The sequence below is a fragment of the Argopecten irradians genome, chromosome 8 (assembly GCF_041381155.1).
Source record: "Argopecten irradians isolate NY chromosome 8, Ai_NY, whole genome shotgun sequence".
Classification (NCBI taxonomy): Eukaryota; Metazoa; Mollusca; class Bivalvia; order Pectinida; family Pectinidae; genus Argopecten; species Argopecten irradians.
The window spans coordinates 29289460-29313508 of record NC_091141.1 but is presented as its reverse complement, the minus strand read 5'-3'; the positions used below and the strand labels follow the sequence as shown (position 1 = coordinate 29313508).

General features: G+C 33.1%; 1 protein-coding gene and 1 long non-coding RNA gene across 2 annotated transcripts in view; both read left to right on the top strand.

Moving 5' to 3' along the window:
* The window catches only part of LOC138329825 (tropomyosin-like), a 1360115-nt gene that overhangs the window by 975261 nt on the left and 360805 nt on the right, over positions 1-24049 (top strand). The window lies entirely within an intron of this gene.
* On the top strand, positions 212-23961 carry LOC138330077 (uncharacterized). Its single transcript, XR_011209519.1, has 3 exons — positions 212-641; positions 20618-20840; positions 23793-23961. It is a non-coding gene; the product is annotated as an uncharacterized lncRNA (long non-coding RNA).

Below are 24049 nucleotides of genomic sequence, written 5' to 3'. Positions count from 1 at the left end.
GAAACACTCCTGGGACTAAGACAGATTTTTGGGATTGATCCCGAAAATCATTTTGACAGAAACACTGACATTGGACTAAGACAGATTTTTGGGATTGATCCCAAAAAACATTTTGGCAGAAACACTCATGTGACAGAGACAGATTTTTGGGATCGATCCCAAAAATCATTTTGGCAGAAACACTCCTGGGACTAAGACAGATTTTTCGTGTATTTCGTAGGATAATCTATTTTGGAAAATCTTCATTTGAGATATATATGGAGTAGGACTTGTGTTCATTGTACGGCTGAGAACTATTGATACAAAATTTTCATAATTGGAATAATTTTAAGGTACCTATTTGATAAACCTGGGACAGCAATATGTGTGTGTCCTATTTGCAACGCCCGACATTAGCTAAACCACAGGGAATCACACTGTTAGAAACCTACAAATACTAGACACTCAGTACAAAAACCTATTCATATTATAGTGGGTCTCGTCATGCATTGTTATTTAATTTGAATGCCTGCCAGCCTCAATAGACCCGCAAAATAGAGAAACCTGGATGGTTATTTTACGGTTCGAGTAGCGAGTAATATACTCGTGGATTAACAAGTGTAAAAATCAAGGATAAGAGGAATTAAAAAGGCAATACACAGGTAAGGAATGTTTCATTATATTCTAGTCCACCAAAACTCAGGTATTTAACAGAACTGTACGCATATTCGTTTTTAATACATGGAAAAATAAATGGGTCTTTGTTTCATTCGCTGTTTTAATTGATTGATTGACTCAGATTATTTAGATAATTTTGTGTTTAAGACGATGGAACAACTTTCAATTTTATTAATAATCTTGCCTATATAAGACATGGAATTATCCATATTACGTGTTAAATTCTAGAGACGAATGAATGCTTGAATGCACATTTCCCAGTCGAAACTTTTTGTATGTGTCCGACCAATGCTAACATTTATTTAAAATAATGTAGCTGAAAAAAATGATAATACGGACACTATTTTTGCATCAACCCATAACAAATTATTACGTTAATCCCAAGGATAATCATAAGAAAATGCCATGTCCATTGTGGTTTCGAACATCGATAGTATGCGCTAGACTGTCCTTACAACTTGTAATACGATGTTGTGAATGCAAAACAATGGACAATTTGATTTTATACAATACTTAAAGTTATATGTGCCGTAACTGGGCGAAAATTTTGACATGCTATTTTCTCATCTATTTCTTAATCTATTAAAAACTATAAGGTTTCATGAATAAAGCTGTAAAAATCATTCAAATGGCTTCAGACTACTTATAACCTTTAGTTATAAAACAGAAATTTTGAACTGTACAATTGTTGTTTTTATGCCTTAAATATGTTTACATGGAAACATACCTGCAGAAATCACTTTAAAATTACTAATAACATTGTAAAAATGTGTAATGAAATTGTAGACCACAATTTGGCTTAATGGTCTGACCGTATGTACTCATTTCACTTCACTATTGATGTAAATAAATGATTTTTGGCAGTACTGCCAAAAGTCATTTTCAGCTCTTATTTGTACATGTAAATTAAAACCTATGCATTGAAAGTACTGTAATTTTCAAAAAGTTGGTAATTTTTGGTGATGAATAACATATCAAAAACTCATCTTGATTTGTGAGTAGGAAAAATACGTCACATATAACTTTAATATATAACATACGGAAGGCTTCAGAATATATGTTCAAATACAGGATAAAACCATGCATTTTAAATGCAAATAAATCGTGAAATTATCAACATGTTGTAATTATTTATCAATGTTATTATATTTATATATGTTATAGATATACTAAGGTCCAGTTCTAGTGAATCGTCATATCAGTAAGATATATATTTATAAATGCAATGCAATGAGTGCAGAATGTATGCAATATATAAAACTAAGTAGCTGAGGTGAAAAAGATTTAAAGATATACTTAGCATGATGTCGAAATCATTTGGTGTATATAAAATCAATACAATTTTATTAAAATTCAAGACTGTCAGCGAAATGATGCACAATGTCATTGCGGCTATCACGGCGTTATCTGTATCTGACAAGTCAGTATTATGTAGACTATACTTTACCTGTGTTTTCCCACATTACATGTGTGTTTTCCCACATTACATGGCTTTTATCTGGGTACTCTAAGATTTCGTATAAATGATGTAATTTGAGTTGAATTTAAAGTATTTTCCCTATGTTTTCCATGCAGATTTTGATCAATATGAATGGTCCTATATTTGCAAATTTCAATCAACATGGCAATAGATGTATTTGATATTATCAAAGAAATCAATAAAGAACAGTGAACCAATAATTATTGAATCAATCAAAGTGACATTGTATTGTACATTCAATTATGTTTGAATTTTAATCAACATTTTTCCCATCAATGTCCAGTGGGTTAATTTTACATTGTTGTAGGACTATGTTTTTTTAATGTAAGCAGTATTTTCATGTCAATGTGTCTTTACTTTAGATCACCTGAAAAGTTTAGTTGTCAATCCAATACTGCTATTCTCAGCAAAAGTAATGGATTCACAGTGTGATAGTATTGATTTCAAAAAGAAACGTTGTTTTTCCAATCATACGAATATTCATACTGTACGTATACACAGCTAATTTCAAAGATGTTGCATTCATTTATCGTGTAGTATATGGTCAAAATAATAAAATTCCGTTTTAAAATCACAATTTGCGGAAAACAATAACCATTGACCAAAAAAAGCTCAAAACCAAACACACCACCGCAATATTATCTCATTCCATTTTTCAAACTTCGTATAAACTCATATTTTCAAAAATCTATTTAGAAAAAAAGCTATTCATAGGAATATTTTGACTTTTCACTAGAAAATATCCTTTATGGTATTTTGTGCAGATATAAACTGACGCTCGTGTGCCTTATTTATCTACTAGAACTAGCCTAGCATGACTAAGGTTGTTTTTGTATGTTTGACCGAGAAAACATTAACCACGATTATGGGCTGCGTTTACCTAAAATACAATGTAAGAAGACTAAGGAACGTATCTAGTGATCACGATATTTAAGGCTGGTTAAAGTATCTGGTTTAAACATAGAGATATTTAACAGAACGATGGCAGCTGTAGATTATAACATGCAAATTATTGATTATATGGGACAACCCAATTGATACCAGAGTACATATTCAATGTTATAATGAAACATCTGAAAATAGTGGGAATAATGTTGTTAAGAAACAAATGCTTAATTTAAGAGTTTAAGTGCATTTTTACAAATCTGCATATTGCCCCCCCTCTCCCAATACAGCTGCAGTTCAACATTTCCCCTCAACACTAGTTTTCGTTTATATGTTTAGTGTCCCTAAAAGTATAAAATAGACGTATTTGAGATAATGCTTTATTTGCGTGTTATAATCTATAGCCGCCATCGAACCCGGTCAAACCAGCGCTTCTACTAGATGCTATAAACACTACTAAACATGGTTATTTGGTGACAGAAATGTGTTCTGAACCCTGTGGACTTGCAGCAAAAAAATCTACATATTTTGCACATTCCAAAATTTACAAACAACACACCAATATAGGAGTCGACAGTGATAACTAAGGTTAGGGCGGATGCATATATCAACTAAGTTATTTACAAGTACACCTTAAAAGTGATATATTCACTAGTTAAAACGGGGTCTTAACCTTAAATAGCGCAATCAGGTATGCCAATTCATGACCAACATCATATGTATCAAAGCACAATAGATATTGTATGTTAGGGGACAAGTCTGGGCGTAGATTGGTATCAATTCAACGTCGGCCTTCGTGACTGCTATTTTACCAACACGGTAAACACATTGGCTATGGCTATGCCTATGGCTGTGTTTATGGAAATATTGATTGATACAAATAAAAAGTTAGCATTAATCTTCACATCCAAGTCACATCTAACAATATAGCGGTGTTTCGTGGATTTCCGACTATGTATATCTGTAACGGAAATATAATTGGCTAAAGAAATCACTTTGAAATGAAAAATTCAATTTTTTTACAGGACAAATATAGGACATCCGTATATCCAATTCATAAATCTCTTAAATTTCAGTCAACATTAAGAGATGCAGATATCGTGTTGTTTCAAAATATCCATCAAATAAAGCCCGATTCATGATGGTACTAGCCCTAGGCTTTGCAGAATCTGGAATCATCGTAGATTGATTGTTTGAACATTCGTTTGTATTCGTACATGGTTCATCTATTGGAATATTAGCATTTACAAGGAAAAACCGCTAAGGTGGGGTTGCAAAATCTGTCCACGCTTGAATTTCTTTTAAGTTTGGTCTTTTTTTTTGAATTGGCATAAAGGGTCTGAAATTACATTTTCTAATAATTCTCTGTGTGTTAAAGGGGCCCCCGTGTCTACCTTTAGAACCATTGATTATTATCATTTTTGCTTATAAGAGAGGCTTCATTGTTTATTTTGTACCCTTTTATAATGGTATTCACTAATACGTTTGACTGTGAACTGATTTTTAAGCAAATCTACAGGATAAAACCAAAGGTTATGGATTTGTGCCGAAAATCAGACATGTTATTTGTCCACAATTTTATCTTTTTTTTTTAAATATGCCATACCTATAATCTTTAAGCATTTTTTTAAATGCAATCCAAGAAAATAGATTAAAAATAGCCTGTGAGTGTTTTTTTTTTTTTTTTTTTTTTTTTTTTTAATTCAGGTTACAACAAAGGCTGTATTCTTAATATTAATCAATCAGGGGCATTGTTTTCGTTACCGTTACAACAAAGCATTTCAAAACTGTTATTATCTTATTTGGCATGCCTCATAATATATTTGTACCCATGTTCTCTTATATCTAAAAATGACTTGTTACAGCTGCCATTGAAGTATGCCCACGGACAAATTTAACAAAACCCAGGTGCATTTTGTAGTACTATGACAGAAAACATTTAAGCTACCTTTAAAAAATTCAAAAGGCCCCAGGGGCCTGTGCTAGGGATGATTTAATGTTGCCCTACTGAAGTGTACACCTTGGTTCCTTTTTTTGTCCAAAACTATATCAAATTAATGTTCAATTTCGTAAAACGATATCATGTTTCAAAAGTATATATTTCTACATTTTGACCGAATATGTGAGACTTAAAAAATAAAATTTAAGAAAAAAATTAAAAATAAAAATTTTGCAGAGTCTTGAAACCAAAAAATGGTAAAATTTGGAGGGCTATTTTTATCAATATCAAAATTTCAGCGAAGTTTTACATTCTTTGCCGGTTCTTGTACACCAAAACTATTTTGTAATTATTTGAACTATGAGGTCAAAAACAGACAGTAAAGAAAAAAAGAAAAATCCGATACCGGTAAAGTTGTCATCTAAAGATAAAACTGTTAGAAGGTCTATTTTTAGAATTTTTTAACAAATACGACATCTTTGATCGCAATTTATAACTAATTAGAAAAAAAACAAAACAAAAAAACAATATCATATATTTTCAAACATGTTCATGATTACATCTATAATTTTATCTAAAGTTAAAAACAATTTGCATTGAGAATTATAGTGAAATAGCAGCGTGAAATCAGAAAATGTAAGGGAATTCAACGGGGGATTCTTTTCAATGATATGTTCTAATTCTTTATTTCTTTAACGAGGATTGCACACAGCCCTAGGGCTACTAGATGCTCTCCTCGACACATATGACAATACAATATATACATGACAATACATTAGAATAACGCACACACTCTCACTCACACAAACATTCCATGACAAAAAAAAATGAGAAAGGGAAGAGGGAGAAAAAAAATCGAGAGAGAAGAGGGTGAGACTTAGAGAGAGACAGGCGAAGGAGGGGGAGAGAGCAATGCAGATGCAGATGGGAGTGGAAATGAAGTGTAAAAAAATAATTATTTAGAATCTTTTGGAGTCGATGATGTATTCGAAAACGGAATCAAAAATAATTTTGTTTGATGAATCGGTATTATCTTCAGAGCCATATAATAAAATTTTGACAAAGATATCAGGTATGAGATTGATGATAAGGTCAGGATTGACATTTGGAGCCAGCTCTTTACAAGTATTTTGAATAAGTTTTGTACGTGGGATTATAAATCTAGGACATAATAAAAAAGAAGTGTTTTTCATCCTCAGGAGAGTCTACACATAAATCACAATATTTATTTGGTGTCAATTTGTAAGAAAATCTATGTTTGTTTAGGGCACTAAGGCCCATTTTCAATATACATTAATTGATTTTACCTTTTCCATGCCCATACGTATTTAGTGGATTTGATTTTGTAGTCTAAAGTTTTGATAGTGCTTGTGAAAAAGAGTTAAGATTGGGTTTATTCCTTATGTGTTCGGGAAGATTGTTCCAGTCTCTAATAGTTTTTGGAAAGAAAGATTGGTGATAGAATGTTTTTTTGGAAGGAACTGGAAGTAGTGTATTATAATTTCTGAAATTGTAGTTTGGAGTCCGATGTGAAAGGAGTGGACAGAGCGATTTCAAATATTGAGGAGCGAGATCATGTTTAATTATAAATAACATTTTAAGTCTAAAATACTTCCTTCTATCACTTAGTAGCTCCCAGCCAATGTCAATGATATACTGCAATCCCCTCTAAAATATGTGTATATCAATGGCTCCGCGATGTCCGGTTATTGTACACCTACACTTTTTGTATATGCAAAATACACAATAGTAAGTGACTATAGTGAGAATTTTGGAAATGATTTTTTTTGTTAAATTGGTTAGTTGGCAAAATTCAATGGTAAATGTAACAGGTCATATCAACCATTTGGAGTCCCATTTTGTTACCATGGACACCAATTATTATCATGACAACCAATCTTTTTGAAGATTCAGCATACCTCATATTCCCAATATTCCAATTTTCACTTCAATCTGACATTATCCAAATTTCAGCAAATTACAGGGTTCCATTTTCTACTATGTTAACCAATATTTTCTTAAGTGTAATAATTATATTTAGCTTTTAAAATTATTATATTTAACATTTAAAATATTTAATATACACAAGTTTCTCTTAAATCGGACTCTTTGATTTTAAACTGGAAATGTATAGCTAGATATATTAACAAAAAAGTGGTTCGTTGCTACTTGCACTCACTATTTCCATGTCACCCAAAAACTGTTCTCGGATTTTAGTTTTTAGACTTATTTCCACATAAATACAAAATGTTCTTTTAAATGCAAAGTAAAATTGTAGACACACCTTTTAACAGGGTGAAATGAGATTACAATGAACAATGTTTGATTTTCCCTCCCCCCAAAAAAACCAAATCGTTAATATTTTTAAAAAATATTATTTCAAAAATATTGTTTTCTATTAAAAATCTTAAAGATGCTCCACCGCCGACAGAGCATTAATAATGTTCATCATTTGAACAATATTTGGTGATTAATCATGTATATATATGTCTAATTAGCACAAAAAATAATATAAAATAATTTATTTTGCCTTTGGTGCATGGGCAATCAGTACTTCATTCCATATAGGATATAGTGCCGCGGAATTTTTTCGGGATGCAATCAATTATTTTTTATATTTTTAACTTAAAATAAAATTAGAAGCTCAAGCTTTTCAATGGTGGTAATGGTGTAAAGTTAGTAACCTTTGTAACTGAAGAAAAATACTACATCGTCTGCCGCTGTTTTTATAGTGAAAAAATACCATTTGTCAGCGGTGGAGCATCTTCAAATAAATGGCTATGATATAAAGTATCCGATCTTTACAAAAGATTTATGAATAAAAATATAGAATACATCACAAAGGATTATCTATTTTGACATGATTTTGCATGTAGTTTTAATGAAAATGTACACAGATATCAGGCACTTTCGGCCTTTTTAAAATCATAAAAACAGTGTCAATTTAGAGGGACAACTAGTAGTACTTTCGATATGCAAAGTGGAAAAAAGGACTGCGGGCAGTTTCTATGGGATTTTTAACATTAATTTGAACACCACTTTTCCATTGTTACATATATTACCATTAATTACGTTGTTGATACACATAAGTTCAAAATGTATATCTTTATTTTGTACTTGGCAAATTCGATATATATATATATATATATATATAACTAGCACATACACCGTATAGAACTTTTAGTATTGCAAGAGTAATTACGTGTAATCTGAGATATAGTCTTCAAGGTCATTCCAATGTATACCTCTCCAATTCGTGTAGCATAAAAATTCTTTTCATAGATAATGAACCAGTAGTTTAAAGCTCACAAAAGGCAGTCATAATCACCCAATGTGTAACGGACTATACTAATGTCAAGGCCTTCGTCCCAGCTCATTACAGGGACCGATTTAACCAAGTTAAAAATAGCCATTCACAAGAACAAGTGTGTTTGCCCATACGAATAAACAAATATAAAACTGATGTTTATCAAAAGGAGAAAAGAAAAAGGGTTACTCTAGAAAAATGATTTTGCATACTGGTTTACTTGATTTTGACAGTAGCAGTGTGTTCTTTTGAAAAACCTTAAAAAATAGTAATAAAATATTTGGGTTGTATTTAAACCCTGTAATCCTGTGATCTATTGTTTGAGTTTTTAATTTAAGCTACATGTACCTTTAAGCCTATAGGGTGTGAAAAATTGTCATTAATTAATATTGATTGCTGTCTTTAAAATAGATAAATTAGTGAAAATATTTCATTTTTTTTTCTAATGTTGAACCACATAAGTTCTATACTGTATAACTATCGAAAAATCTTATATCTGATTCATTCTTAAATTCGTTTAAAAACAACCTCCAACGTCTTGTGGTTTCCGTCTTTCTCCAAACATCCTCGATACTCCAGGGGTTCCGATCACTTACGATCTCTACACCCCTGGAGTATAGAGGATGTTGTTCAAATAGTCCAGATGCTAGTTTTTTTTAAACCATCTTCCAATTTTCTATGATAAATGAATAATAGTAATTGCATAAGTATAATTCTTATAAAAAAATCGTTATTGGTTTGTATAGTGGTCTTTTTGAGATTGACTACACCACACTACACAAACTTAAAATAAAAATGAAATAAAAACATAATTATAACCGGACGGAATCTTAAAATGTCGCGGCTTTTATATATTTTATTATCGTAATTTTCTAAGCAATATTTCGTTGCTTTGTTTTTAAATTATTTGATTTTTTGTATATAAAAGTTTCATCTACTTTGTCGTTGCAGGATTCAAAGGTTAGGTTTATGTTAAAAGTCAAACTGCCCACCAAGGCATGTCTAACCTATTGTTCGGTTTACAAGTATATTTTGTAACCTCGATGGAGACCAAATTTTCGAACGTATACTAGCGTGTTCTCAGCCCTGTAATCGAGTGCGGTAGATTATATTAGAACACATGTCTTATTAGGAAAAACCCGCAGTCGACACCCTAAATGTGGTTTTCCCAGTATGTCTTTATGCAGATTTAAGCCAGATGTTTATCTAGTTATCACCTTACCATTTGCAAAGTAGCCTGGCAAGTATTGAATATGCACATTCCGCCTACGTTAGCGTTATACATCTCGCTAGTATCGTTATCTTCAACCTCACCTTTGCTTTGTTGCTGTGTATTAAACTTATATATTTAGTTCACAAATAAGCAACAGAAAGAAATACAAGGTCTTGTTCGCATATAAAGTGTATCATATGACGAATAAATCTATGTTTAAGACAGATATTATATTTATGTCACTATCAAATAAGCAAAACAATACTGCCATTCTGACTGACAAGCCAGAACCATTACCCCGATGGAATTTGTCAATAGTTTATTTAAGACATAATGACCCATGCAGGCGAATGAGTCATTGCAATGCGTCGAATTATGCAATCGATAAACTTATCAAATTACGTTTGAATTCTAATGCACTTAATGCAAAACTAATAGTACCTTTGACAGATAGCTTTATTTAGCTATACATTCTCTGTAAATGTTCACATGTCATTACAAGTACTGGTTTCTGTTTCATTTTGCTCACGAAAGGACGTTTTAAAAACATACCGCTGAGTCGTATACTATAACAGAGCACCTGTATCACAAGGGCCTGCACTGTGAATGATTTCATGTTGTTTCAAAAGCATACTCTATTGCAAATTTTGACCGCTAATGTGTAGCGTAGGAAGGAGGTGACCACCCTATATATATCGACAAAATCGTCATTGTCATCGGCGATGTCTGTTTAATTCACAATTATGTAAATTATGTAGCGTAGCGTAGATAATTAATTTTGTGTGATCTATGTTCATAGTTTTCTATGATTGTTGACTTTAGGCAACTCGAGTTATTTCCCTTGCTCCAGGGGAGATTTAAGCCGTTGAACGATGTAGAGTAATCTCCCCTGAGCAAGCTATAATTAGAACTCGCACTACTCGCACTAAGAAGCGTCCTGTTTTCCGGAAAAGATTTTTGGTATTCAAGAAGTTTACGGAAGCAGTTTTGACCATCGAATGGTTTACTTCTTGAAGAAGCCATGAGCTTGACAGCAGGAGTGATTGTTTAGACGTTCAGGACCCTTAAAAGGTTCGAAATTTGATGATTTGTTCTGGTGTTTCATAATTCCTTTGTTCTGGACGGTGCGCAACATCTTGTTTGTTTACAAACATAAACATTTGGTTATAAATTACGTCTTATTTATCTCGTCCAAACCTGTTTTTACGATCAGAATGTGTGACAAATATCATATTGTACTACTGGGACATAGCTACATCAGACGTCTAGGCGAACATATGCACCATAATCCAGTGGATAGTAATTTAAGTTTGTTTGTTTGTTTGTTTAATTAACGTCCTTTTAACAGCTATGGTCATGTAAGGACGGCCTCCCATGTATGCGGTGCATTGCATGTATGTTTTGCGGGGTGCGTGTTTTTGGGAGACTGCGGTATATTCATGTTGTGTCTTCTTGTATAGTGGAACTGTTGCCCTTTTTATAGTGCTATATCACTGAAGCATGCCGCCGAAGACACCAAGCAACACACTCCACCCGGTCACATTATACTGACAACGGACAAACCAGTCGTCCCACTCAGTAATTTAAGACTCGGTGAGGAGTTCGATGTTGTGATTCGGGCTTAGGGAGGTCTTAACATTCGAAAACTTCTGCGCGATTCTGCTTCTTTTTTGATATTTTCCTTACCAACTGGGGTGCGTTCCATGGTATTTTTACAACTAGGCGGTAACGCGGTAACGATTTATGCAATGAGAGACTTTCAACCCAAATACTGTGCCTTGATCTAGTGTCCGTCGCGGAATATCTCCGCCATGGGATAGGATTTGATCATGTGATTATTGGGCAGCTCCTCCGTCGTCAGCCTTGGGCGACTTCGCCTCACTATAATGACAGGGTGCATGACCTCAACAACCAGTTAGAATCATGGGCTAGTGATCATTCCTCTTCAGGCATTTCATTCTGGCACCATGTGGCCTTTTTTGGCTCGCCACTTTTTTTAAAGATGCTATTTTTTATGTTCATAATTGAGTTTATATTATGTAATGTTTTGTAACACAAATTTGTGTTAATTGTTCAATTATCCAGTTGTTCTGGATATGCTAGTCAATTAATAAATTGACAATCATTCTCAATTATGGTTTCTGTTATATATTTCATTACATATCACATCTGTAAAAAACGGAGCTTCAGCAGCGGCCAGTAAAAATAATGAGTATATTTTTACGGAGTTAGAGCATAGCGAACACAAATGCGAATAAAATAATAAAATTTACAAATTGTGACTTTACATATAATAAGTCCAAGTAATTCTGAACAAAACGCTATTTTGGGTTTTCCAAAATGTTATAAAGAACGGCCACAAGACGGCCTTGGATAACGGTGGTATTTTGCAGGTTCCCAGTAAATTTCCACAACAGACGTGATACTCCGGGATTCTGGCCACCTTTGTACATAGCAAATCTGAACGATTTGACCGGTAAATAAATTATTCACAAATGAGTCATATCTATAACAATTTTAGTTTATTTCATATTCTTTTTACTTTAATTCATATATTGTTGTTTAGATTATACGATTATATACAAATATTTGTGAGGGATTGCAGTGTATTATTTCTGCGAATTTAGATGTAGAATAGAGTTCCTGCAGAAAAAACAACAACCAACAGCTAGAGCTTGGAATTTGTTTAATAATGTCCTGGTCCAGAGGAGAAAGAACAAAACAAGAAAGATGGACACCTACGAAATTTCCAGTAGCATTATACTATTAAATTATACATTTTCAAGGCATGTGCCATCTTGATTAATAAGACATATTTTTGTCAATATCTCATTTCTGCTAAGGTATTTAAGTTTTGACAAATGACAACTGAGTTTGATCGGGTGAGCTTTCAAAAAATATTTATTCTTTATTCACATCAAGTTTTACATAGTTCGCCAAACCAAATAAATATTTTTTTTGTGAATTACGATAAGCGAAGAAAAGATGAAAAAAATATTAAAATATCTCAATTTAAGAGATGTTTGAATTGAACAAATGCTCTATTTTGTTCATTTATTACGGTGTCGAGACAAATATATTCGACGTGAAATGCTAAACTACAATTTTAAGTAAAAAAAAAAAATATCTAATCGGCAACAAGTAGGAAATTATAATGGATTCGGTAGCATTGGGAATTGAATTCAATGTATGCAAATAGAAGAAACAGAAGCCACATCTCAGTTGGGCGACTCAACGCATGAATGGTGAGTTAAACAACACATATGCGCGCAGGTGAACATGTATATTTGGTGTACAAGTTAGGAGCGTATGTAAATGGGAGATAACTCTTTGCACTTCGATTGTTATTCTTTTTTAATTAAAAGTGAAGACCACTTCTATTTCATTGTTGGTTATGGAAAAATATACCACAGTTTGAAGTAGAATGTCATATAAGGATTTTAGTCTATTCGATCCGTATGACCTTGAATAAAGAGATGTAATTTGCAAGGTTATTTATGTTAAAAACTGCTATAATCAAGTTAAAATAACTAGTGGGCGACCTGAAGGGGTCCATAATTCATTTAATAAGGATTATATCGTTTCATTATGACACGGCATCAAAGATTTGAAAAAATATCATGTACTTATACATGTACATCACGAATAATCATGTAAAAGTCTCTGCTACCCCCATTTTATCAATAAGAAACTGTTTTTCTCATGTAGATAAAAAAATGTCAAAATATAGACAATATTGGTCTGACTGAATACTCAATCCATAACAAAACATATATTTCTCTGTTTTCGCAATTCTTTTAGTGATATTGAGCATTTTTCTAGAAAATCTTCCTTAAAAAATAAACAAATAAGACATTTACCTCCCTTTATCCAATCCAAATGAAAACTGTTCATGTGAACATTTAAAGAATATAAAGTTTTTAATTCAAAACCCACGTACCCTTTTAAGTCAGTTGTCATTTTCAACCCTTGATGGTATACATGCATCTGATCATACTTACATAAGATATTTAACAATATAATGCTTTATTCAAGAAATGCCTTGGAAGTGTATAATGCTAATTGATGTTGGGCAATTAGGGTAATGGGTCATATTAGGTGCCAATCTTTCTAATTATCCTAACATTTATGAGACCTTTTATGAGAACTTTATTCGTGGGGCCACGGTGGCCGAGTGGTAAAGATGTCCCGACATAAAACCACAAGCCGTCCACCTCTGGGTCACAAGTTCGAATCCAATGTGGAGAATTGTCCAGGTACTGACAGCTAGTCGGTGGTTTTTCTCCAGGTTCTCCGGCTTTCGTCCACCATCAAACCTGGCACTTCCTTAAATGACCATGGCTGTTAATAGGACATTAAACAAATAAAAAAAATCATCACATTAAGGATCTATTTGTAGCTTTTATGCATACGCAAAAAATGAATTACCTGGTATACCTTTCATGCTTCTCTTTTGTTTTATTAATCATTTATTTGTTATATTGAGGAATATTACCTATATATATATATAGGTACTAGTATTTAAAATAGTTAATGTTTCCAAGTGTTATTAATTACAAATGAAAAAAAAAAATGTCAAGAGAAAGCAAATCATATATTTAAAAGTATACACCTTAACCGAAATGGCTTTCAATTTAATATTATTATTATTTTTATTTTATTTAGAAAATTTTAAAAACATTTCTGAAATTCAAAATTTATCTGGTTTCTAAACTGCTTTAAACATATGAGGCTGTTACAAGTTTGACATTCACTACTGTATAGTGAGTGTTATAACTAGGTCTACAGTTTTACCTAGATACTGTATACTATTTAAAAAAAAAACAGAAAAACTGTTGTTATTTTGGAAATAAAATGTCAAAATATCCTTTAAGGCTCGTGGTATATCAAATTTTATAAATTTAAGTTTAATAAATTTCAAATGATGTAGCCATGAGTGTAAGATTCTATTTATCACATAACTAGTATTAATCAAAACATAGTCAAAAACTTCATTGATTCTGACAGGAAAAAAGACCATCCATGGTGCTTAATTTAAAGCACACCTTGACCTCAATAAATGACCACCAGATCAGAGTCCAGTGGCACCAAGAAGATATCAACAACTTCCTTTACAAGGAATTTTTCTCGAGCATTGTTTATTTAATTCTAGACCTATTGAATCCTTGAGAGTATAGCCAGGGCTTAAGCTCTGGGTCCAAATTTGAATTGCTTTCAATTCTGTTTTATGTAATAGTGGCGAAAACAGGCTTGGATTCGACGTGTCAACCGAGGAAATCATACAACATCACAGACGTCATTAATATCTACAACACCACAATAGTGTTCGTCTTACAAAATTTATAACATGACCATATATAACATTGCTAAATGGGTCAGTGTGATATAAAGGGCGCAGCCCTTCGTGCCCGAATGCGAAGCACTTCTAAGAAATATAAGAAAAAACACAATCTTCAAAATTCAAATCCTACACACTAATAGCTTCAGTTTTCGGCCACCATTTTTTCATAAATATAGAGAGGTTTTGCGTTGTTCCAGTATATATTTAACTAATGCAAAATGCATAACAGGAGTAATTAAACATTTTTTTAATATATTTTTTTAAAATAATAATAATAACACTTTGAAAATTAAAAGCTATAGAATGCAGTTAAAATATCCACCAAGGCGAAGATGAGCACTAGGAATCATGACGTCACATAACGTCAACAAATGCCGTGAAATCATAGGATTCGCATACGTGGCACTCCAGGCCTTGAATGGACAGAGAAATCTGAATCTTTGAGTTCATTTCTTTGAGTTTATGCTAAACAATTATTACATCATATACTTCTATAGTTTAAAGTACGTCCTTTTATTTATAAAGTATGTCTTCTACATGAAATTGAAAATAAAATAAACAAGTAGAGTTTCGCTCTTCCTATGCCGTGCATGATTCATATTAAAACATCTGGCTGCGCCCTTTAAGGCATTGCCTTCAGTCATATTATAAATGTATGCTAATTTTCACAACGCGGGTTAACCTGATGATTCCTGTCGGCATCCTAATTATTACGCAGTAGTTGACTATCACTGTACACAACACAGCAAAATTGTGAAGTGAATTTTCATTGTTAACATTATTGACCTCACTCACCCAGTCTGTATAGTAACTTACGCATAAGCAATTATTATGTGTCATGTAAAACTGCAGTGGATATAAATGTATCTAATAATGTTGATCATATCCATTGTCAAACTAACAAATTACTTAAGAGTCGTTTCGGTACCTTCTGAAAGTCATTTCGCCATGTTCACTTTATGATGCCGAAAAGTATTCCGCATGTACCGAAATGACATGTAACGAAGCTACGTTACATATAAAGTGAACCTATGCACTACCGAAACGACATGTATATTACTTAATGGTTTAACTACTAGCAATTTAATCATATGATCAAACAATATATTAGGAGATACATATATCCAAACGGCATCTGCCTCAAAGGCAGTACAATTGTCAGTTTACGTGCTGTTAAGCCACGATTTAGAACGCATGCATGGTTCTGTTGTCAGACAGTCACTCGCGATGATGATCTTAAACAGACTGTAAACTAACGTTATATTTGCAGGCCTATAAAAACAATGAAATATATCTGATAATACTAATATCCACCGATAATGATATTGATGTCTATAACAAGTAAAGTGAACTATTACTTACCTGATAATGGCGGATTTAACTTGAACATCTAGGCGGCTTCAACGTTTTTACTCAACCGGATACAAACAATATACACATTCCTCACAGGGGGGCGCGATAGTCTGCGCGATGATTTTGTGCATTCGAGACAGTACAAACAGCTCCATTTCACTGTTGCACTTTTTGGGCGCATTTTGTAACATAAATGTGATGATTAGTGCATAACCGATTTACTCATTTTATGATGTTTAGTCACTTCTACAGGAAATTTAAAAAATATCACTCATTTTTAAATGGTACATTTGCCGATTCAATCGTTCAGAACAGTTGAGAAAGAAGGCGCCCGTGACCCCAAAATATCTCGTCTGTTGTGGAAATTTACCGAGAACCTGCGAAATACCACCATTATTCAAGGCTGTATTGTGGCCGTTGTATAAAACATTTCCAAAAGTAAGAAATACCGTTTTATTCAGAATTACAAGGACTTTTTATATGTAGAGTTCTAACTTCCCAGCTTTATTAATTAATTTACTAGGATAGATTAAACAGAAATCAGTGGTCAAAAATGCCGATTTTGGGGATTTTACACTAAAATATCTCGCCATTTATTAATTTTCACAGCTAAGGTGATATTTCAATCGAAAGATCACGCCGTGATTAGCTTACATTCAAATTTCAGCAAAATATATCGTTGGATTTCCTTATTACTCAAACGCGGTTATAAGCTAAAAGTTGTGGTGTTAATTTCAATCGGGGGGGGGGGGGGGGGGCTTTTGTCAAGAATGATCGAGAAATTCCATAGTTACGTCAGTATGTGTGTACGGTCACTCATCTCGCTAAGCAAACAATAGGTAAACAGGTCATGTTCAGGATTCCGGAAAAAAATTACAGGTAGCCTATCCGAAATAGTATCATCAGCTTTACCCCCCGTCTTTGCATTCAAAATAGGCCTACACACACGTACATACAAGAGAGCAACCAACAAATAATTTTACATAGCTCACAGTGTTAAAATTTGTTAAAGTTTTGTAACATGTCTAAATAAAATTAAAGTCTAGGTTCCAATTTAACACTAGATAGAAAAAAAAAAGTTTTGGTCCTTCAGCTGAAACTATAACCAGGGTGTAGCTATATTGAAATCAGGCGCATTTTGCACTAACAAATCCTGAAATTCTGATGTCTTTACATTTTCATTATCAAAATTGATATTTTGAACCTAAATCTCAGTCTGAATTTCCAAATCCATATCTTGGTTATCTAGGAATAATTACCTGTCAGAAAACATTTTTACTTTTGAAATTCATTATTAGCCAGCCAATCAGCGGCCGGGTTAAAATTCTATCCTGGGCTCAATCTTGTATACACAGGGGCCATTTCGAAGGTCTTTTTTTATTTAGTTGGTTGTGCACACGTACATACAAGCACTTGTCTATCCTCCGTACAATAAAAATAAAAGTCATGACTATGAAGAATTTAGTCTATATCGCCTTCGTAGACCGATACATACATAACAAACATTCAGCAGCTCAACGTTCATACCATCAATAGGCTATATCAAAGTAATTTTCCTCGGTTAAAATTAAATATGGCGGCTCGGTTCACTTCGGACCGCATCACTTTTCTGACAACGATACATACCGGTAGTCGTTCCGCCTCGGTTATCTCAATTTTTATTCGAAATAGACATTATTGATTTATGATAAATTGAAAAAAGCGCATTTCAACAATAATTGAAAGCTGTCATTGTTATATTTAAAACCAAACTGTAGCTATAACATTCAACAATCGGAACTATATCTTTGGCATTCTGACTACCGTAGTTACCCAGCTTAGCAACCAACATCGTTTTAAATTTTATCACGAACATGTAAAAATAGACTTATTTATGTAAATATATAGATTGAACAGTGTTTTGATTGCGTTAAAGGTGGTATGAACGCAATGGGATACAGACATATTCTACATGAAACGCCAATGCGCTACATTGAAGATGTCTGTATCCCATTGCGTTCATACCAACTTTAACGCAATCAAAACACTGTTCAATCTCTATTTAACTTGATATTTCCTTCGTTTTCTGAACTTGTGTTCATGGTGCATGTTTTGTTATAATATTGGTTCGGTTCGTTTAGCTCAGGTTAAGTATTATATGCGTGAGCGTGTCAAGTACCGGAAGTTGTGTAACATGTTGTTAGTTCAATAAATGGATTCAAAGAGTTAACACTTGTTCGTGTGATTATGGGTTCAAATCAAAACATGTTTCATAAATACATAGACATACAGCACAGTGTATATGAGTATGAGTATTTTTCAATGTACTCATTTTAGTCGACGAAGCATGGAACACGCATTTTCAGAATTAAATGAAAATATTTCAACACCATATCAGTTACAGTATAAATTTTATATTCAAATATATAAAGTATGAACTATTTTATAAACAGTGACAGCTTGCCTCCCAATACGTATCCGTATACCGCTTTTTCTAAGTATCATTATCATTTATAATAATCATAATCATTTTAAATAAAAAGTCAGCCCCTGTGTACATATGGAGTGATTCGTGTGTAAAATTGCATCGTAGCTCTAACACATGGACATTGACGTACAAATTAGTTATCTAAACCGTTCAATCAATTACACACGGTTTTTTTAGTTACTTTTCAGATATAAACGCACGTTTAATATGTCCCCATGGTGATTTATCAAAATGACATTGATGAAAGTTCCTTTGAATTCTTGATGACTGATCAATTTAACAAGAAAATGGCGGACATCTGTAGCTGCCATTAATAGCGATTTTCTCTGTCTAATTGCCTTGTGAATAGGGTAATATGGGTTGTTCAGGGCGCATTAATCCCGAGATTTATTACATATATATTAATATATTAAACTTGAGTTAAAAATACCAAGTTGAACAAATGTTTGCATTTTGTAAAGAAACGTAATCACATAATCATATAATCTCATTTCCGTGATGGTATCTTTATAGTGAGATTTTAACGGCGACAACATCTGAAGCTGAGACATGATCCCGTTTTCGCGATGGAATCTTTATAGTGTGATTTTAACGGCGACATCATTTTAAGCTGCGACATGATCACATTTCCGTGATGGTATCTTTATAGTATGATTTTAACAGCGACGTCATCTGAAGCAGTAAAATGATCCCGTTTCAGTGTATGACATCTTTATAGAGTGATTTTAAAGGGCGACATCATCTGAAGCTGAGACAAAATCCCGTTTTCGTGATTGAATCTTTATTGTGTGATTTTCAAGGCGACATCATCTCAAGCTGTGACAGAATCCCGTGTCCGTGTGTGATATCTTTACGGTGTGATTTTAACGGCGACAACATCTGAAGCTGAGACATGATCCCGTTTTCGCGATGGAATCTTTATAGTGTGATTTTTACGGCGACAACATCTGAAGCTGAGACATGATCCCGTTTCCGTGATGGAATCTTTATAGTGTGATTTTAACGTTGACATCATCTGAAGCTGAGACATAATCACATTTCCATAATGGTATCTTTATAGTATGATTTTCACGGCGACATCATCTTAAACTGCGACATGATCCCGTTTCCGTGATGGTATCTTTATAGAGTGATTTTAACTGCGACCTCATTTTAACTGCGACATATTCCATTTCCGTGATGGTATCTTTATAGTATGATTTTAACAGCGACATCATTTTAAGCTGCGACATGATCACATTTCCGTGATGGAATCTTTATAGTGTAATTTTTACGGCGACAACATCTGATGCTGAGACATAATCCCGTTTCCGTGTATGGTATCATTATAGGGCGTTTTTAACAGCGACATCATCTGAAGCTTTGACATGATCACATTTCTGTGAAGGTATATTTATAGTGTGATTTTCACGGCGATATCATCTTAATCTGCGACATGATCCGTTTCCGTCTATGATATCCTTATAGTGTGATTTTAACAGCGACATCATCATCTGAAGCTGTGACATGATCCCTTTTCAATGATAGTATCTTCATGGCGTCATTTTCACGGCGATTTAGCACCATAATTTACAATCCTCCTCCAAAGAATACAAAATAGATTCCTCACAGTGGTGCCCATTTGTATCTATGTTTAAAAAAATATCAATTCAAATAAGCACTGAATAAAGTAAACAAAGGAAAGACTGGGAGTTACGGAAGCATGAGAGGGGCGGAGGAGTTTACAGATCACTTTACCATATACAGTATCTTAACTTAACACTTAGAATTGACCAAAGCTCAAACCAGAGATATGCCAAGATATTGCACACGAACAAATCACGAAAGGCAATTTTATAATAGTGTCTTTCTAACAAGGCAATTTATTATACATGTTCATTATATTTAAAATTAGTGTTATGTTATACAGGCGAAAAAGAGAAAGAAGTCTGGAGTAGGTGAAGTCAATTGTATCTTTTTTTTTCTCTTTCAACAGTTTCATTATGAATTGCCTACGACGTACCCTGATGCGCAATCGACCTTTGTACCAACTACGACTGTGGTTGATGTTATTGGCTGTGTTGATATCAGCGACGTTTTTGCTAAAGCGAACAGGCAGTGAACACAAGGTCAAAACAATTAGCCCAGTACATATACATGTACCAATCCCAACGACGACTGCCTTCAATCGCACATGGTGGGACGCTAAGTCCTATCCAGTAAGTACACAGCAACGGTCGATGACTTTTTTATGTGCTTCCGCGATCAGTTTCCCACCATGGAGTGTTGTATGCGATTGAATGACTATTGTTTCCATTCAAATCATTATATGCAAAGTGCAAATTATAACATGTCAAATATTTAATTTATATCACAAAAGAGATGGAGAGTGATTTATACCATATATTATATATTTAATTTCCAGCCCAATGTCTCTCAACTTTTAAACTTTTCTGACCTTTGCTTAAAGCAAAATGAATACATTTACCCGTATTTTGTAATTCTTTAAAGATGCTCCACCGCTGACAAATGGAATATTTCTCAATCAAAAGCAGGAGCAGACGATAAAGTATTGTGCTTCAGTTACAAAAATTACTTACTTTACACCATTACCATCACTGAAAAGTTTGAGCTTCTAATTTTGCTTCAAGAAAAAAATAAAAAAAAAATAATTAATTGCATCCCGAAAAAAATCCGTGGCACTATGTTCTATATGGAATGAAGTTCTGACTGCACATGCACCAAAAGCAAAATAAATGATGTTATTTTCTGTTAATTAGACATATATATATATAAACCAATTATTTTTAAAGTGATGAGTATCATTTATGCTCTGTCTGCGGTGGATCATCTTTAACGTTGCTAACACGTAACAATTTAGCTAATTCAAAAACCCTGTGATAATATTTCTTAATATATATCTGGCGTAAACCAACATAAAATGGACATTGTAATAGAACGTGACATTCATCCTCGTGTTCATTTGAATCACAGCATGTACACAATCTTTGTTTAAAACTACCCTTTTCAATATATAAATAGTGTACCGAAATTCTAATTTTGGCTAAACATCTTTTATGCATCTACACACTTACAAGTAACAACTCAACAACCATATTGAATGAATAAGGGCACCCTCACAGAGGGTGACAGGGTATTTATTAAATCAACAGCAAATGATAATCAATAAAATACATGACAAAATTTATGTGAAATACACATAAAACAATATTTGCCTTAAGAATTAAATAAACCAAAAAGCCAATGTGGGGTTTACAAAGTAAAAACCGCCGTTTAGCCCGTATGTGAGATATACAAAAAATAAATAAACCTTTATAGGGTGGGAAAGGGCGGGAATTCAAAATTAAAGTCTAAAAGCCAAATTCAAAACAGGTTAAAACTGTTGAGGAGGAAAATTTCAATATGGCTGCCTGACGCTTAGGGTTCTGATGAAATATTTGGGGTCTGGGACCCCTTTCGGACACATTGACCAATCAAATGCCCTTCCTCTATCCCCAAGGGGCATAACTCGTACCGACAAAATGTAAAATCCATACAAGGGGGCATAACTCGAATTAGTCTATATGCTGAAGAAAAGGACATTATTAACACAAACAAATTCTACAAAAATCTAATAAAATAAAACTTGTATTGGTGTTTCCGATGCATAAATTAAGCTAAATACTATATAAGCTGCCTTTTATATGCATTGTCAATTAATTTGGATAAATATCTATACAGTATACCTCGTATTGTGTTATTTACATTGTTATTATTTTATCAATAGTTTTACATATATGACCGTCCACTTAACTTTCATTTCAGAGCTATGGTAATCCAAACTTTTTGCTTGTTCATTTTTTAATATTGATTATCCATTCATTATTTGTTTCAATTCTATTATCTAAACATTCTTTTAAAATGCTGTTAGAGGTACCTTTTAGTTTATCCAATACTTCAGAATTCTTATTTTTCTGGCTGTATACAAACGTAACCTTCCTTCTTCTAAATAGACAAAATCATTACATGTTGTTTGATTTGTTCAAATTAGATTTTTGCCAAAACATAATGTGCACCTTTTCTACGTCAGGCCTGGAGCTTTATGGTATCCCCAAATTTTACTTGCATATCCCAATATACCATTGATGTATGTACCAAAAATAGATCATTGTTATTAAAATCGTGACTTTTCAACTTACTGCTGATGAAAATAAGCTTTTCTATTTTTATTTGCAACATGAATTTGAGATTTATATAATTTCCCATTGAAGTTAAATAACATCCCCAGATAATTGAATTCGTCGAATCTTTATAATCGTTGTTATAAATATATAAGGTATCAATCATTTATTGCAGAGATATGGGCTACTCAGCAAGCAGAACTATATCATCTGAATACATAATGAAATCAAATTAATCAAACCAATTTTCATTTTTCACAATCATCGACATACAATATTGTATAAACTATACAAAGTCGGTGACAATATTTCACCTTGGAACCAATCGTGTTTTATAGTATTCAGACAGACTCCATGACATTTATTACATTATTTCACATTTTGATAAAGTTACTGAATAATTGTAGCATGTTTCCATCGGTTCTCTTATTTATTCTCTAGTCCATAAAATACTTCAATCAATTAGATACAATTCTTTCTTACAATCTGTAAAGCAGCAAAATAGTTTTATTTTTTTACTTTTTAAAGTTTTGTTTAACACTGTCTGTAAAATTTTGGAATATCCAGGCTTAAAACTAAATCGAGCGAGCATCTCTTACTACTGTTACATTATACTTCTGATAATATCTTACCAAACTTTTATTCAGTATCGATGTGAATAGTTAATGTCAACCCCCTGTAAATGTTTGGGTTATTGATATCACTTTTTGGTTAATAGATATCATACAATCTTTTGAACAAGACATTGAAAAAACACAGACTGGAATATAGTATTGACAAGATTAGCGAGGCACGGCAGTAGTTCTTTTAGCAGTCTATAGAAATCACAGGGATCTGATAACTAGTGACAGTTTATATGTGTTTAAAAGGTATCTAAATTTATTGTTCATTTTATATGATATTTTGTGATCTTTTCTATATATGCATAATAATCGTAGCATTTTATTTCGTTTTTTGAAACTGAGATGTGTGTTGCTTTTACATTTGCAGGATGCAATTCGTTTCCCCAGCTGTCATGGTCGAGGTTCACAGAAACAAAACGCTAGTCTCCTTGCCACTCTAAAGAAATCGTTGGACGTTCCGGACGGACCGCCCCCAGATAAGGACGAGCTTTGTAGGATGTCGTTCGAGGAAGTGGAGATGTATTATCACACGTACGTTACATTATCGACGTTGCTTCGAACGTGTTATATGCAATAATCGTTCCTGTAATGTTAATTATTGAAATTATTTCATCTCTTGAAATT